A 13,877-nucleotide genomic window follows, 5' to 3' on the forward strand; every position below is an offset into this window, starting at 1 on the left:
CACCTGCGACCATCACACACGCCCGCCCAAGCTCAAAGGTCGGATTAATGGCTCCCAGCTCTCACATCTGCCACCGTTATCCTTACTCCATTGCCACAGGACTTTCCACCTTGGCTCCTAACTCACTTGCACAGTTTAGGTGATCTATTGCGCATCAAATAGACACTCTCTGAACCTCAATGCTCATGTCCAGAGGAGCGAATCCGCGACCACTGGCAGTAGAGGAGGCCCCAGCTTTTCGCCGAAAGTAATCAGTGAGGTAGACAGTTTATTCCTGTTTATGCTATGTTTTACTCATTGTTCAATGGGAATTCAACACGTTCTGATTAATGTGAGGCACTAAGCACTTTCCATTGTTCAGGATTGTTTCCTATTTTGGTAAGTGGCAGTAAAGAATTAACTAAATATGGGTGCTAATACTACACTATAATCTGAGCCTGTTATCAGAAACAAAACTAGTAATATTACTATATATCTTTATGCGAAAATTCAATGGCAATAGTAATATTGACGTTCAAAACCATTTTGGAGTATATAATACTTTGAGAAATGTGGCTAATCTTATTCTGTAAAGTGTTCAGAAAAACTGAATTCAATTGATCTGATGGTTTATACTTTTTAATAATAAATTCTGTCTAGTCAGGTGATTCTTCTTTTAAAATCCCACCAATCTTTTTTATAAAAATTGTTTTAGTCTATGAACCTCTAAACTAGAATTTTATCTCCTTTACTATATCTCCAAATTCTTAAAATATTGTCCCTCAAATTTCATATTTTGTAGAGTCATGTGCTTTTCTGTCATTCTTCTTTTTCATGCTTTCTCCAACAGATGGTGTTCAACTCTTCTTGTGGCTTTCTCTGATTGAGAAAGAAATTGAAAAAATGGAATTATCAAATATTTGCATAAAGATTTTTTTTTTTTTTTTTTTTTTTTTTTAACATTTGATGATGATTTGTTAACCTGAGGCAAGATAAGAGTCCACAAAAGCCTAAGTATTATGATGTATACTAATAATTAATCCAATTAAAGTAGATTACTAAGTTATTGGATAATCCCAATTGGGATTAAGTGTAAATCGAGTAAGCCAATATGTACAGAGGTAGATTTAGTTATTCAATGTGCAAAAATGACATGAACATTTCTGCGGGGGGTGGTGGTGCAAACTCAACCTTGTTATTCATACGAAAATCTCAAATTAGCCCCCCCCCCATTTCACCAGATAGAAGATAATAGTCTATTCTTTGTGTCAAAGTGCCCCATTACCACCACCACACATTTTTTTTTTTTTTTCTTTAAGTTGACTAAAATTGCTGAATAATTTTTGTATTTCTATTTATGCAAAAACCCAATGAAGTTCGTTTTTGTAGTGTGTATAGATGAACAATAAATATTAAAGAACAGGGACTACACTTTGATTCCAGCATTAATGCTTGAGACATAATGGTCTGAGCCTTTGACAGAAATGATCTGGTTATACCTATAATCATTGAAGGATAGGATTAACCTTATTGTTTGTTTTATGGTTTTCCTTTTTTTTTTCTTTTTTTTTTTTACTGTACATTTTATGTGCAAAATCTTTTAATTTGTAATGTTCATTGTATATTAGGTAAATTGCACCCTCTGAGCATGAACACTTGATAGTTTTATGAGTGCATGTAAAAAGATTAATTATTTTTTAATAGCTTCCTCATAATAACAATTACACAAAACTTTAACATACGTATCAAATTAAAAAATTAGAAATCTATAAAACTGGAGAATTATTTATTAAAACCGGCTTATTAAAACCCTATTAATTGACTTACCATTCTCTCTCTAATATACATTTCTATCTAGAAACATTAAATATTAATATATATTAATGTCTGTCCATTTTAAATTCTAACTTGATGTTTACATAAATAATCGTTGCACTGATAATATCTAATAATTATAGGTTTATATGTTCTGGATTTGAAAAGATTATTTCATTATCTATTTTAATATATTTAAGAAATTAGTTTGTTAGACACAGTCTTCTTTTATATTTAAAGATATATAAGTTTTTTTCTTTTTCATTCCTTGGTTTATCTTTTTTGCTATATCAATACTTATTATAAATTATGTCTACTGTATAATAATATAAAATAATTCATAGATTTCTTAGTGTTTAATTCTGTTTTGTCATGTGTTTGTTGTGGATCAGTAGTCTTGGATTTTAAGAATAAAAAAATCTATTTAGATTGAATTTCTTAAATATTTCAGTCATGGGAAAATTTGTTTTTCTAATGGACGTTTTTCACTTGTGAATTGCATAGTAGCAACCGCAACAATTGTTGATAAGCCAGTTTAAATAGTGCTGTTACTGGGTTTTTAAGTTGAGTCTATTAAAAAAAACAAAAACTCCTGAATTTGAATATTACTCCACAAACTATGACTGCTCTGTATGTGATTTGAACACTTTACTTTGCACTTTTAACAATTGCACCATTCATATACCACCCCCTCTTGTTATTTGGGATCGACAACATTCTGTATAATGTTGACATTTCTGTTTAATCCTTCCCCTCTTTGTTACTGTCATATATTGAACTTCTGAGGTTGTTGCTTAAATTCTTGAACTTGTTAGGAAAGAAGAAAAACAAAAGTCTTAACTATTATTTTGTACTGTGATATTTATTATTTTTATCAGACCTGCTCATTTCTGACTAACTCCATTAGCTTTTTACTCTTATTTTTTTTTTTTGTTTTTTTTTTATCTCTTTGCCGTAATTGTTTTCTTATGTAGTTACTCTTTCATGCAATATTAGTGAATTGTAGTTTTCAAATCTATTCTTTACAGGTTGTATTGTTTTGCCTAGATAAATAGCTAACATAAAACAACATTTGACAAGTGCATTCATGTACTTAGTGTTCATTTTACTAGTGTCTGGATGTTCTTACTGTTTTTGCTAGAGAAAGTGCATTTGAAATTGGTTTTTGCCAGGAAGTATGCATGCTTTTTCTCAAAGTATACGTTTATGCATATTTTCATAAGCTTTTTCTAAGGTGTATGTGTACCTGGTGTTTTAAGTTTTTTTTGTAGTGGTACGAATGCATTTTCCAGTTTCTGGCTTCGGTTTTTAGCAAGGCCGAAGATTAATCCTGTTTATTTCGATGAAATATATTTTTCGGACATTTAATTGTTAATCTTTCAAAGACAAAACAAGTTCTGACAGCATTCACCTGGGTTGGGTAGAGCTCGCTCCAAGAAAATTCGCCTCATCATAAGTCGGAGCAATCCATCTAGGTCTGTCCACTGCTGACTCTTCAGCATACTTCAGCCATTCGCGATTCTATCATTGCATGTGAAGACTGGTCATAGCTTCCAATTTAGCTTTGACCATTGCAAGCCATGTCCTCAGTTGACCACTGCTCTACTTACCTCATCCTGGTAGTTGCGTTGCTGTTGCGCTGTGAATAAGTGCGGTTGTTGAACAATGAAAAGTTTGCCCAAACCATCAGAACATCCTGATAAGTACTTCCTCAAGTCTAGGGAGCTTATATCATGCATGAATTTTGACGCCTGGGATGTGGCTGGAGACATGAATCCTAAGAATATGCCGAAGACACCACTGATCAAAGACTTTCAGCCTTTGAATGTGAGCTACTTGTAGGGGGCCAACACCTGTAGAGAAGGATCGTATGAATAAAAGCCTGGTAGATTCAGCATTTGGTTGTTAGCTGGGTTTCTTTTTTGTGGCCAAAGGCGATTATGTAGTTAAAGTAGATAAAGTGAGCCCTGTTGATTTGAATTGAAATTTCATCTTTCCTGTAGATGTGAAGATGACACAGACATTTGAAATCACCAACTTCTTTGACTATTTCCCTATTAAGGGCTATAATGATTCAATGTGTCAGAAGGAAGAGAATCTTAATTTTTGATGCATTAATTTTCATGCTAACACAAGCCAATGTAAAGCTACATCACATGTACTGTGCTATTTTTATGATTATTAGCAATGAAATTTACTTGTATTTGCCTATAATTCAAATTTTTTTATGTTCAATTTGGTGTTAGCTATATAACTAACTATATATTAAACAAACAAAAAAAACAGTTTGGTTTCTGGTTTTCATTTTTCAAAGGAAATTTGCCTATTAAAAACTTACAATCTCTTATTCCTGGTACCTTCAATTCCAGGTACTTCAGTTCTGGTCTTTGATTCAGATGCAGCTAATATTTTTATCTTTGTTTCTCATTAACAACTTATCACACATTAAGATTGCTTTTAAAACGTGATCCTTTTGAAATTGTCAGAATAACTGAAATTATAAATTTCTTAGTAAGTTTTTACTGTTCCTAGACTTATCTATTTCATACTGGCATTTGTCTCTTGGTTTTATGAATTATTCTAAAAACATTTAACTTCATTGATATTCTTTTTCACATCGTTTCCATGAGTTGTTTAATTTCATTAATATCGTACAATAATATTTTTTAAAATGTGCACAGAACTAGATTTAAAATAACATGTGGATCATATTAGTTGAATAAGACAATTTGTATATAATTGTTACTTATATGCAATCTGAATTCATTAAAACTTTGTTGAAACACATACAAATAGATTTTAACTTTAAAAAACGCTACTAAATATAAAATCATTTCAAATGTGACTTTTAAGTGAATTTAAAAATTTATTTTAGTGGTGAGGAGTCAAATGAAAAAAAAATAATTGAACAAAATAAAAACTTGCCAACTTACAACTCCATTACTTCAGAAGTACTAAACTGATGGAACAAAATCTGGCTCTGGTTTTACCAAATTCAATTCTAACTCCAATTTTGACTTGCTTTCCTTAGGAGAAAATTTGATTTCCAACTCTGTAAAAAATTGCTGACTCCTGATTTTTCTTATTACATTGTTTGAAAAATTTTTTAATACTTTTAACTCTAAAACCCATAATTTTTACAGCAACTGCATTAAAATCAACTAAAAATCTTGTAATGACTAGTATTTTGTTATTGTGAACTTAACCGGATGTGATGTCAGCTGATTGTTAATAAACGCCACTTTGAGTAGTCTTTTCAGAACAACCGCTCTCACAGACTTGTTGATTATTTATTTTACCAAAATCCTGCCTTCTATGAATGTTTCTTCAGCTGTATTTTGGATGTCACTGATCCTTGTATTTACGAACGCTGACTGTGCCTGTAACAAAAAATTGCTGCTGTGCATCTGTCTGTTTCTTGTCAACCCTCTGTGTTATATATATATATATATATATATATATATATATATATATATATACTGATGGAAAACAACAAAAAATATAACAAGTCGTTAATCAGAAAATAATAGTTGGTTTTCTCCTTGCTTGTTCAAACCTGAAACCATAAAAACAACAAAATGTGAACTTGTGTTCGTTTTCTTTTATGTCTGATTTTTTTTTTTGTTTTGTTTACTAAGCAAATGTCTTCCCAAAACACTTGAAATTCATAAAAAATTAATGCTGTCTTTTTTCTCCCCCCCCCCTTTTTTTTTACTTGATCAAGTTACGCTTGGTTTTGTCAGTTTAGCTCTTAATGTGAACTGATATTCAGTCTGTGCATTTAATAATGGAATATGCTTCCAATTTAAACAGACTGAAGAAAATGCTATTTCAAACTTGGGACCAGAACCTCTTCTAGAAATTCATGGACACATCTGACAAGATTTTTTTGTATAACTTGTAGTCCCTGTCTGTTTGTTCGCAATCTTCTAGGGCTTTAGCGGTGTAATCATATAGATACTGAAACTATGGTTCGAGGTGTTGATGATGTGAACACATGGTCCAAAGAGATAAAAGCGTTGATTAATAATCTCTTCTCTGGAGATTCACGGTTCAATCTTTACTACAGACAATAACTAAAAATATACCAAATTAACAATTCTACCTGATCATAGCTGACCGAACAAAAACAATCTAACCCCATGGATTAAATGAAAGGTACAGTTCAAAATTTCATTTAGGTTCTTATATTCAGCATAAGTTTCCAGTTTTTTGATGTTATCTTGCTTGTTTGTTACCATTCATGTATCATATGTACATGAAGGTTTTTAAATATTAGTAAGAACAAATTATAAAATAGTGGCAAGAGAATGAAATGATCTAAAAAAAATTAGAGGAGCTGGAAAGAAAAAATATCTAATATAAGATCACAATTTATTAATATCATGTGATATTATCCTAGTAAAAAATAATGACTATCCAGCTATATCAAAATTAAAAAATTATATATTTAATAATATATAAAATAAATACTTAAACAATAGGTCATGGGTGGTCTTTGTGTGTGTATATACATATAATATAATCTGTTCCTCTTAATCTGAAATAAAAAAAATTGAAATCAAGACCTTATTCTAAGTGTATAACTTTTCACTAAAATAAGATAAGTTTACCAAAGGGTTTTTGGTCCCCCGATTTATCGGAGAGGGACCTATTTTCTGTGTAATGACATGATGGAATTATTCTAGCTTCATTTGCTCTGTGTTTGTACACAATACATTGGGGAGGGAAGCATAACAAAGGCAATTTTCTTCAAGAATTAGCAGTTCAGCCCGGATTTGCTCGGCCCCTATGTACTGTTCATGACTTTATGTGCATATATATGTATGTGTGTGTGTGTGTATATATATATATATATATATATATATATATATATATATATATATATATAATTATTAAAAACTTTGACTCCTGTTCAGGTAACCTACATATAAATTTCAAGTGTTTAGACCCAAAATTGGCGGAGTTTAGTAGAGTCTGCAAAGGTCACCTATTTCAACTTTGACCTCTTGGCAGCCACATTTTTGCTGAAAAACTGATTAAAAAGCTTGCAGACTGTCTGAATACCTTTTCTGTAAAATTTGAAATGTTTAGATCCAAAATTAGCTGAATAGTTTGCTAAAGACTGCAATGCTCAAATCTTTTGAACATTGACCCCCTTTGCAGCCGAATTTTTGCCCAAAAATTGATCAAAAAGCTTGCCCTATGTCTTAATATACTTTATGTAAAATTTCAAATGTTTAAAGCAAAAATTGACTGAGTAATTTGGTAGAGACCACAGAGGTCAAATATTTTTTAACTTTGACCCCAATTTTGATCCCTTAACATTTATTGTTTTGGGCTCAAATCAAATTAAAAAATTTGATCCATGTCCAAGTAACCTACATCTAAAATTTCAAGTGTTTAGACCCATAATTGGCAGAGGAGTTTGGTAGAGTTTTTAAAGGTCAAATCATTGAACTAGTAATACACACGGGCGAAAAAAACGCTTTGGATAATCACAGATTTCAAGGTAGTTCTACTAAAATAGCCATATTTTTCAAACCAAAGCACTTCAAGACTTCAAAATACTATTTTGTTTGGAAATGAATATACTTTCAAATGAATTAATAAATATAAATGTACGTTATATATTTTAAGAATTGTAAGCAAATAAAGTGATAAAAATGTGAACATCATAAAATGGCGTTTTCGGTAAGGTTTTGTAATGACCCTCCCTGTTTTCTAAAGGTCCTTACCATGATCGTATGAAGAATTTCCTCATGAAATTTAGGAAACAATCAGGTGTTAATCTTAATACTGTCAACTGTCCAAAATATTTTTTACCATTTCTTTTTTTGTCGTGTTAAAAATAAGACTTTAATATGACGAGTATCGAACATTTTGAATAAAATTTCATCGGACACCCACTAGTAAGTAAATCATTCTTTTTATTATCTTTATCAATTAAAAGTATTATTCTATGTTGAGTAGAACCGCGGTAATTGATAATAATTTAAAAGGGCCTACCCGAAAAAAAATGTTTCTATTTCTCGAGTTTGCTCAAATTAATTTAGTATTAGTAGCGGCAGGAGCAGCAGCTGTAGTATTAGTCATAGCACAGGATAAACAACACGCGTTCTTTAATATTTATTCACAAATGAATTAAGAAAAACATGAAAATATGAATATAAATGTTCTGATATGTTTAATTAGAGCTATTTTGTTATCAGAATAACATTAGTTTAGAACTATTCGGTTTTCAGAATGTATAATAACAACAATCCCGACCAATTCGGCATTATGAATCCATTATAATTTCTCACATTTCTGGTCAAATTTAAAAACATGGTTAAAAAAACAAAATAAACTTTTGTAGATATATAGCTTGCATGCACTTTTATTCATTGCATTAGTTTTGAACAGCGAATTAAAACAATGTTTTACTGCGAACAGCCACAAATTTTTTTTCCAAATCAAAAGATGTATGAAAATCTTGTTTGTATTACTATACACATAGATTTGAAAAAGTTGTCAAAAAACAAATATATTACAAACTAGCGGGGGTACCCGGCGTTGCCCGAGTGTTTGTTTCCGGGACCGGGGGGGGGGGTTCAAAATGTTATGGTAGGTAAGTAGGAAGGATCAAACCCGGAGTCATGAGTAAAAGTAGTAAAATAAAGTGTGAAAAAAAAAACAAAAAAAAACATCTGCAACGTTAACAGTTCAGCCACCAAGAAAAGTCCATTCCAGTTGTTTAGGGGGGAAAAAAAAAAACAAAAAAAAAACGACTACGGTAGGTCGGCGCGAACGTGAAAATATAATGTGAATTGTCCAGCAAGCTAACCACTATGCCACAGAGCACTGCAGCTTAGTTTAGTGATTTTAAATAACTTCACATGAAAGAACTACGAAGCCAAACTGGTGTTCTCTTCTCAACTGTTCCTTGTGAAATGGTGTTAAGTGGTGGCAGTGTGAGGAGGAATTTATTAGAGAGAAAATATTTTACCACTTCCATTGATCTTAACCGATTTTGGCCGTGACTTCTCAGCAGAAAAAGTATAGAAATCTAAGATTATCGAGGAATTTGAGAAATAATAAGCCTATAACACACCTCAGATATTGTTCTGCCGTTTGTGCATATTATATTTGCATGAAATATCTTGATTTTTAATCCTATTAAGGTCAAAATCCGACTGGAAAAAATGAGTTCATTTTATTTATATAGAGATAAATGGCAAGATAAGTTACTTTTCTATCTAACTGGATATGTTTTTATTGTTTATATTTAATGTAACATGTTTATTCAGCTCGAAAAACAGTGTTTACCGATGCATTTGAAAATTTAAAATGGCGGCCGACTCTCGCTTTGAGGCGATAAGTTTGGGAAAATGAGTTATAAATAAAAAAACTAAACGAAATACTGTTAGACATTCACTCAGTATATGTTACCGTGACATAGGTGGATATATATTCAGCAGGTTTTTAACAGTATTTTGACTAGTTTTTTATTTTTAACTCATTTTCCCAAACTTACCGTGTGAAAAAGATAGTCGGCCGCCATTTTTAACTTTCTAATACATCGGTAAGCACTGTATGTTTTTCAAGCTGATTAAACATGTTATATTAAATAAAAACACTAAAAACATATCCAGTTAGGTAGAAAAGTAGCTTATCTTGCCTTTTATAACATTTATTTGTTATGTATTTGCTTTTTGATAACTTTTTCGAATCTATGTGTACAGTAATACAAACCCCGTTATTTTTTTTCTACTTATTAAATGAAAGGTATTTTTACAACCTGCTCCAGCATAGTATAAACGGACTATGGAATAAACAACTTCAACCTCGAAAATAGAAATCAACAAATTTATGGAATTTTCTTCGAAATTTCGTAACACAGTTTCTTATTAAATTAAAACTAAATATAACATTTGCTGACTTATTTACCTGTCGAATACACACACACACACACACACACACACACACACACACACACACATATATATAACTTTCTGTAAGATATTTATTTGAAATTAAATTTTTGTGAAACTAACCGCCCCCCCCCCTCTAATATTGTTTTTGTTTCTGTCAAGTCTTCAGTATGTTCACACATAATTTTCTTTAGCCCTACAATTAATTCAAAGTCCGAATAGCAACCCTCCCCATATTCTCATTGCATAGAAACCCTCTTAAAACCACACATAATCGTCTTAAAAAAATAAAACAGGATACAGGATTTATTTCCCATAAAAAAAAAAAAAGTAACTTCCCTAAAATGCTAGAATGACTTGTAATGGGGAATTATTTTACATTAAATTCTAAAATAATTTGTTCATCTTTCATTAAAGTTTTTCATAGCATTTCATACATAATTGCCTGAAAAGGTGGAATCACATTTTGGAGGGGTGGTCTGAAGGGGTTGGGTTAAACAGAAGGTGTTAATTTACAATAATACCAAAGAAATATTGCAATATATTCATTTTTAAATGGTCCTATGTTTAGATTTAAGTTTTTTGTACATAAAGCACATTACAATTCAACTTTGAGTTCTCCAATTTCTTTTCTGTTTATGGATACGTGGCATTTTTAAAGAATTGCAGCATATTTATGCACATTTACTGCAGATTATTTGGAAACCATGAAATTTTGGAGATTTTCAGTCGCATATTCTGATTCCTTGTACAAAAATACACTTATATGGTAAATTTCATCGCTTAATCTTGTGTTTTAACAAAGATATAACAGTTTTACTGAAAAATGTGACAAAACGCATATGGTCTTAAAGAGGGGAAAATATTGTGAGGCACAAAAATAATCATAACTTCCTTAATTTTAATCAGATTTAAAAATTTTTAAAAGATTCTTTCCTAGCTCATCAATCTCTTTCTATGTATACCAATATTGAAATATTTTAAGCTATTTCAATTTTTCCATGTGTATTGCTAATTGAACTTTGACCCCTTGACAGCTAAATTTCTGTCCAAAAACCGATCAAGAAGATTTTTCCAAATCTCAATACCCTTTACGTTAAATCTCGAGTCTGTAGGCAGAGGAGTTTGGTAGGGAAATGTACACACCCACACACGCACACACAATTTCACTTTTATAAGATTATCTGTTTCATGCTTAAGTGAATCACATAAGAGTTAAACACTTAAGTGGTTAAGTAGTCCTTGACTGTTCTCACCTTCTCTGAAAGATGTTTTCCAAAGAATCTTGATGCATGATTTTCTCCCTCTTGCTAAAAAATATCTTCTTGCCAACTGTCTGCATTTGCACACCGGCACACAAAATAATATTGCCAATATTTATAATATGGATGTTTACTACAGCAAATCTTTGTTAATAAAAAAGACTAAAATAAAGATTTGATTTATTATCTACCAATTATGAAATTACAATGAATACATTCAAATCAGACTTCTCATTAGTCACTCTTGGAACTAATATTCAATAAAGATTTGCAGGAGGATATCAAAATTACGTGTGAGATCTATTTACATATAAACTTTATAATTTCGTTTTTAATGATGTCTACATTGACTAAGATTTGGGAATTTTCACAGTTTTTCTTTTCTCTTAGTTACATCAATCATTTCTTTGTTGCATATCTGCAAAAACTATTTTTCTCCTCTCCAAGCTATAAGTAGTAGCCCATCTCTTTAACCTGTCGCTCTTAGACAGAGGTAACCTTTAGTTGGAACTCTTGATAATTTCTTTCGTGTTTGCTTCCCACCTCTATAGCTTTATATCTTGACTTGTCTGACTCCTATTGACGTTCTTCATCTCCAAGCTAAGCCTGCTGACATATTTCACATCCTGCCTTCTATTTATTTATCTTTTTTTATTATTTTATTTTAGCACCATTACTAGTCGTTTTCCTGTCATTTTTCTTTCTAGCCAAATGTCATTTATGTAATGACGTCCACCAGTGTGGAAATATGGACCAGAACAATCTACTGGGATGTTGATGGGATCCTTGCTAGAAATGGAATCCCCCTCCTGCTTTTGTTTAATAAGGTCATGTAGAATTGTGAATGACATAGTGCACTTTGTCCTGTTTCTACACCCTCCCCACTTGATGATAACCTTATGACCCCAAACCTTTCTGTATTTGCTTATCTTTAACTCTTATGTTCCTAGAAGACCAACTTTATAGAGAGGACCTAATCTATGACCATTTAGAAGATGACATTACAATCTACTAAATAAGTAAAATTGGAATAGTTTTTATCCAATGATATTCTTTTTAGTCTACTTTGATTTCTTATATGTATTACATCTAGTTTAACTGATTTCTTACATATATTATTATTGTTATATATATATATATGATTGCTAAGATGGATGAAATCCAACCATATGAAAAATAGATTGGAGGTGGAAGGACCTGAACGCTCAATGTTTCGCCCGATTTATGCGGGCTTTTTCAAGAGGGGTGGTCATTCCACCTTCAATCTATTTTTCATATATGTATATATCAAATAATTTCTGAATTCTTACATTGTTTAATAATGTTTTTACATGAAAATATTTGCTTAAAAATGAACGACTAATTTAAAGATGAATGGTATTTTTGATGAATAAAATAAAAATTTTGTTTTAGGACGTCATCCATTTTCAAGTAAATATATTTCTCATAAAAATAATCTGTTATTTGTTCTCGTCTCCAGACATGAAAACACAAAACTATTGCATAATCATTATTGTTATTCTTATTACTACTACTACTACTACTGATAATAATATTAATACAAAACGTATCAATTGTTTTAAAACGTTATACTTTGTTTTTGAAATAACGTTTTATTGTCATAAAAATTGTAATTTTTAACAATCTTATTCAATTTTATAACTTGTTTTTTTTTTGGGGGGGGGGGGCTCAGAAACGATCGTATTTTTGTCACTGTAGGATGATCTGTTAGTTGACCATGAACACTGAAAATTGACTGAGCCAGAACTATGGCAATGGTAAAAAAGAAAATAGAAAAACACAAATCTTCTCAAATATCTCGATCTGTTCCAAATCCATCAAAAAATAGTCGTCACTAAGGAACCATACATGATTTACTTGTTTTCTTCACATTTTCATTTGATGCTAATTGAATTGTCCATGTATTCAAAATGAGTAAATAAGCTTGTAAAAATACCAGTTCAATTATTCTTTTCTCTTGACATTTCTAAAACTTTTCTAATATCAATGGAAGAATAAATAAAAAGTTGAAATCATTCTGCCTTCAAGTCTACCATAGATGCTGACATGTTCTGACCTTCGTCTTATCACTTAGTCAAAATAAATGAATTAGACTAACATCTCTTCCTTTGCTTCCTTATTTCTGACCCGGTGCCAATCTGCTTTGATTTTAGATGAAGATTACAGTTTGAAATGTCATTGTAGTCATCAAGATTCCACTTCCTTTCTTATCTAACTTTCAAGTAGGCATTTCTTTTTCCTTTTTCTCCTTTTCTTTCTTTCTTCCTTTTTCTCGTTTTCCTTTTTCTCGTTTTCCTTTTTCTTTTTCGGATATGACCTTAAACTATATCCAGTGGTGAGGCCCCAGCTTGTGGGCTTTGGGGAGTGTGGAGCCACCCTTTAATTACCATTGCTCCCAGGTCCACTCTGACCCAGAGTGGTAGTACCTGTTAGGGTCCCAACTATGGGTTAAATAGAAACTGACGTGAAAACAACAAATATATTCTATTAAAAAAAAAATTTCTTCAAAATCTTGGTATTCGGCATTAAATAACCCGAAAAGGGTTGATATGCCGAAAAACAAAAACAACCAACTTTTTCCTTTTTTCCTTTTTCTTTTTCCTTTTTCTTTTTTCCTTTTTCTTTTTTCCTTTTTCTTTTTTTCCTTTTTCTTTTTTTCCTTTTTCTTTTTTTCCTTTTTCTTTTTTTCCTTTTTCTTTTTTCCTTTTTTTCTTTTTTCCTTTTTTCCTTTTTTCCTTTTTTTTCCTTTTTTCCTTTTTTCCCTTTTTCCCTTTTTCCCTTTTTTCCTTTTTTCCCTCTTTTTTCCTTTTTCCCTTTTTTCCTTTTTCCCTTTTTTTCTCCCTTTTTTCCCTTTCATTCCGTTTTTTTCCTTTTCTTTTTTCTCCTT

At 31.2% G+C, this 13,877-nt stretch overlaps 1 protein-coding gene across 8 annotated transcripts in view; it reads left to right on the top strand.

Moving 5' to 3' along the window:
- Positions 1-13,877, top strand: part of LOC145291482 (uncharacterized) — an 848,143-nt gene that overhangs the window by 663,230 nt on the left and 171,036 nt on the right. The gene's annotated exons all lie outside the window — the stretch shown is intronic.

This window comes from Euprymna scolopes, chromosome 2 (genome assembly GCF_053919585.1).
Source record: "Euprymna scolopes isolate OS-2025 chromosome 2, ASM5391958v1, whole genome shotgun sequence".
Lineage (NCBI taxonomy): Eukaryota > Metazoa > Mollusca > Cephalopoda > Sepiida > Sepiolidae > Euprymna > Euprymna scolopes.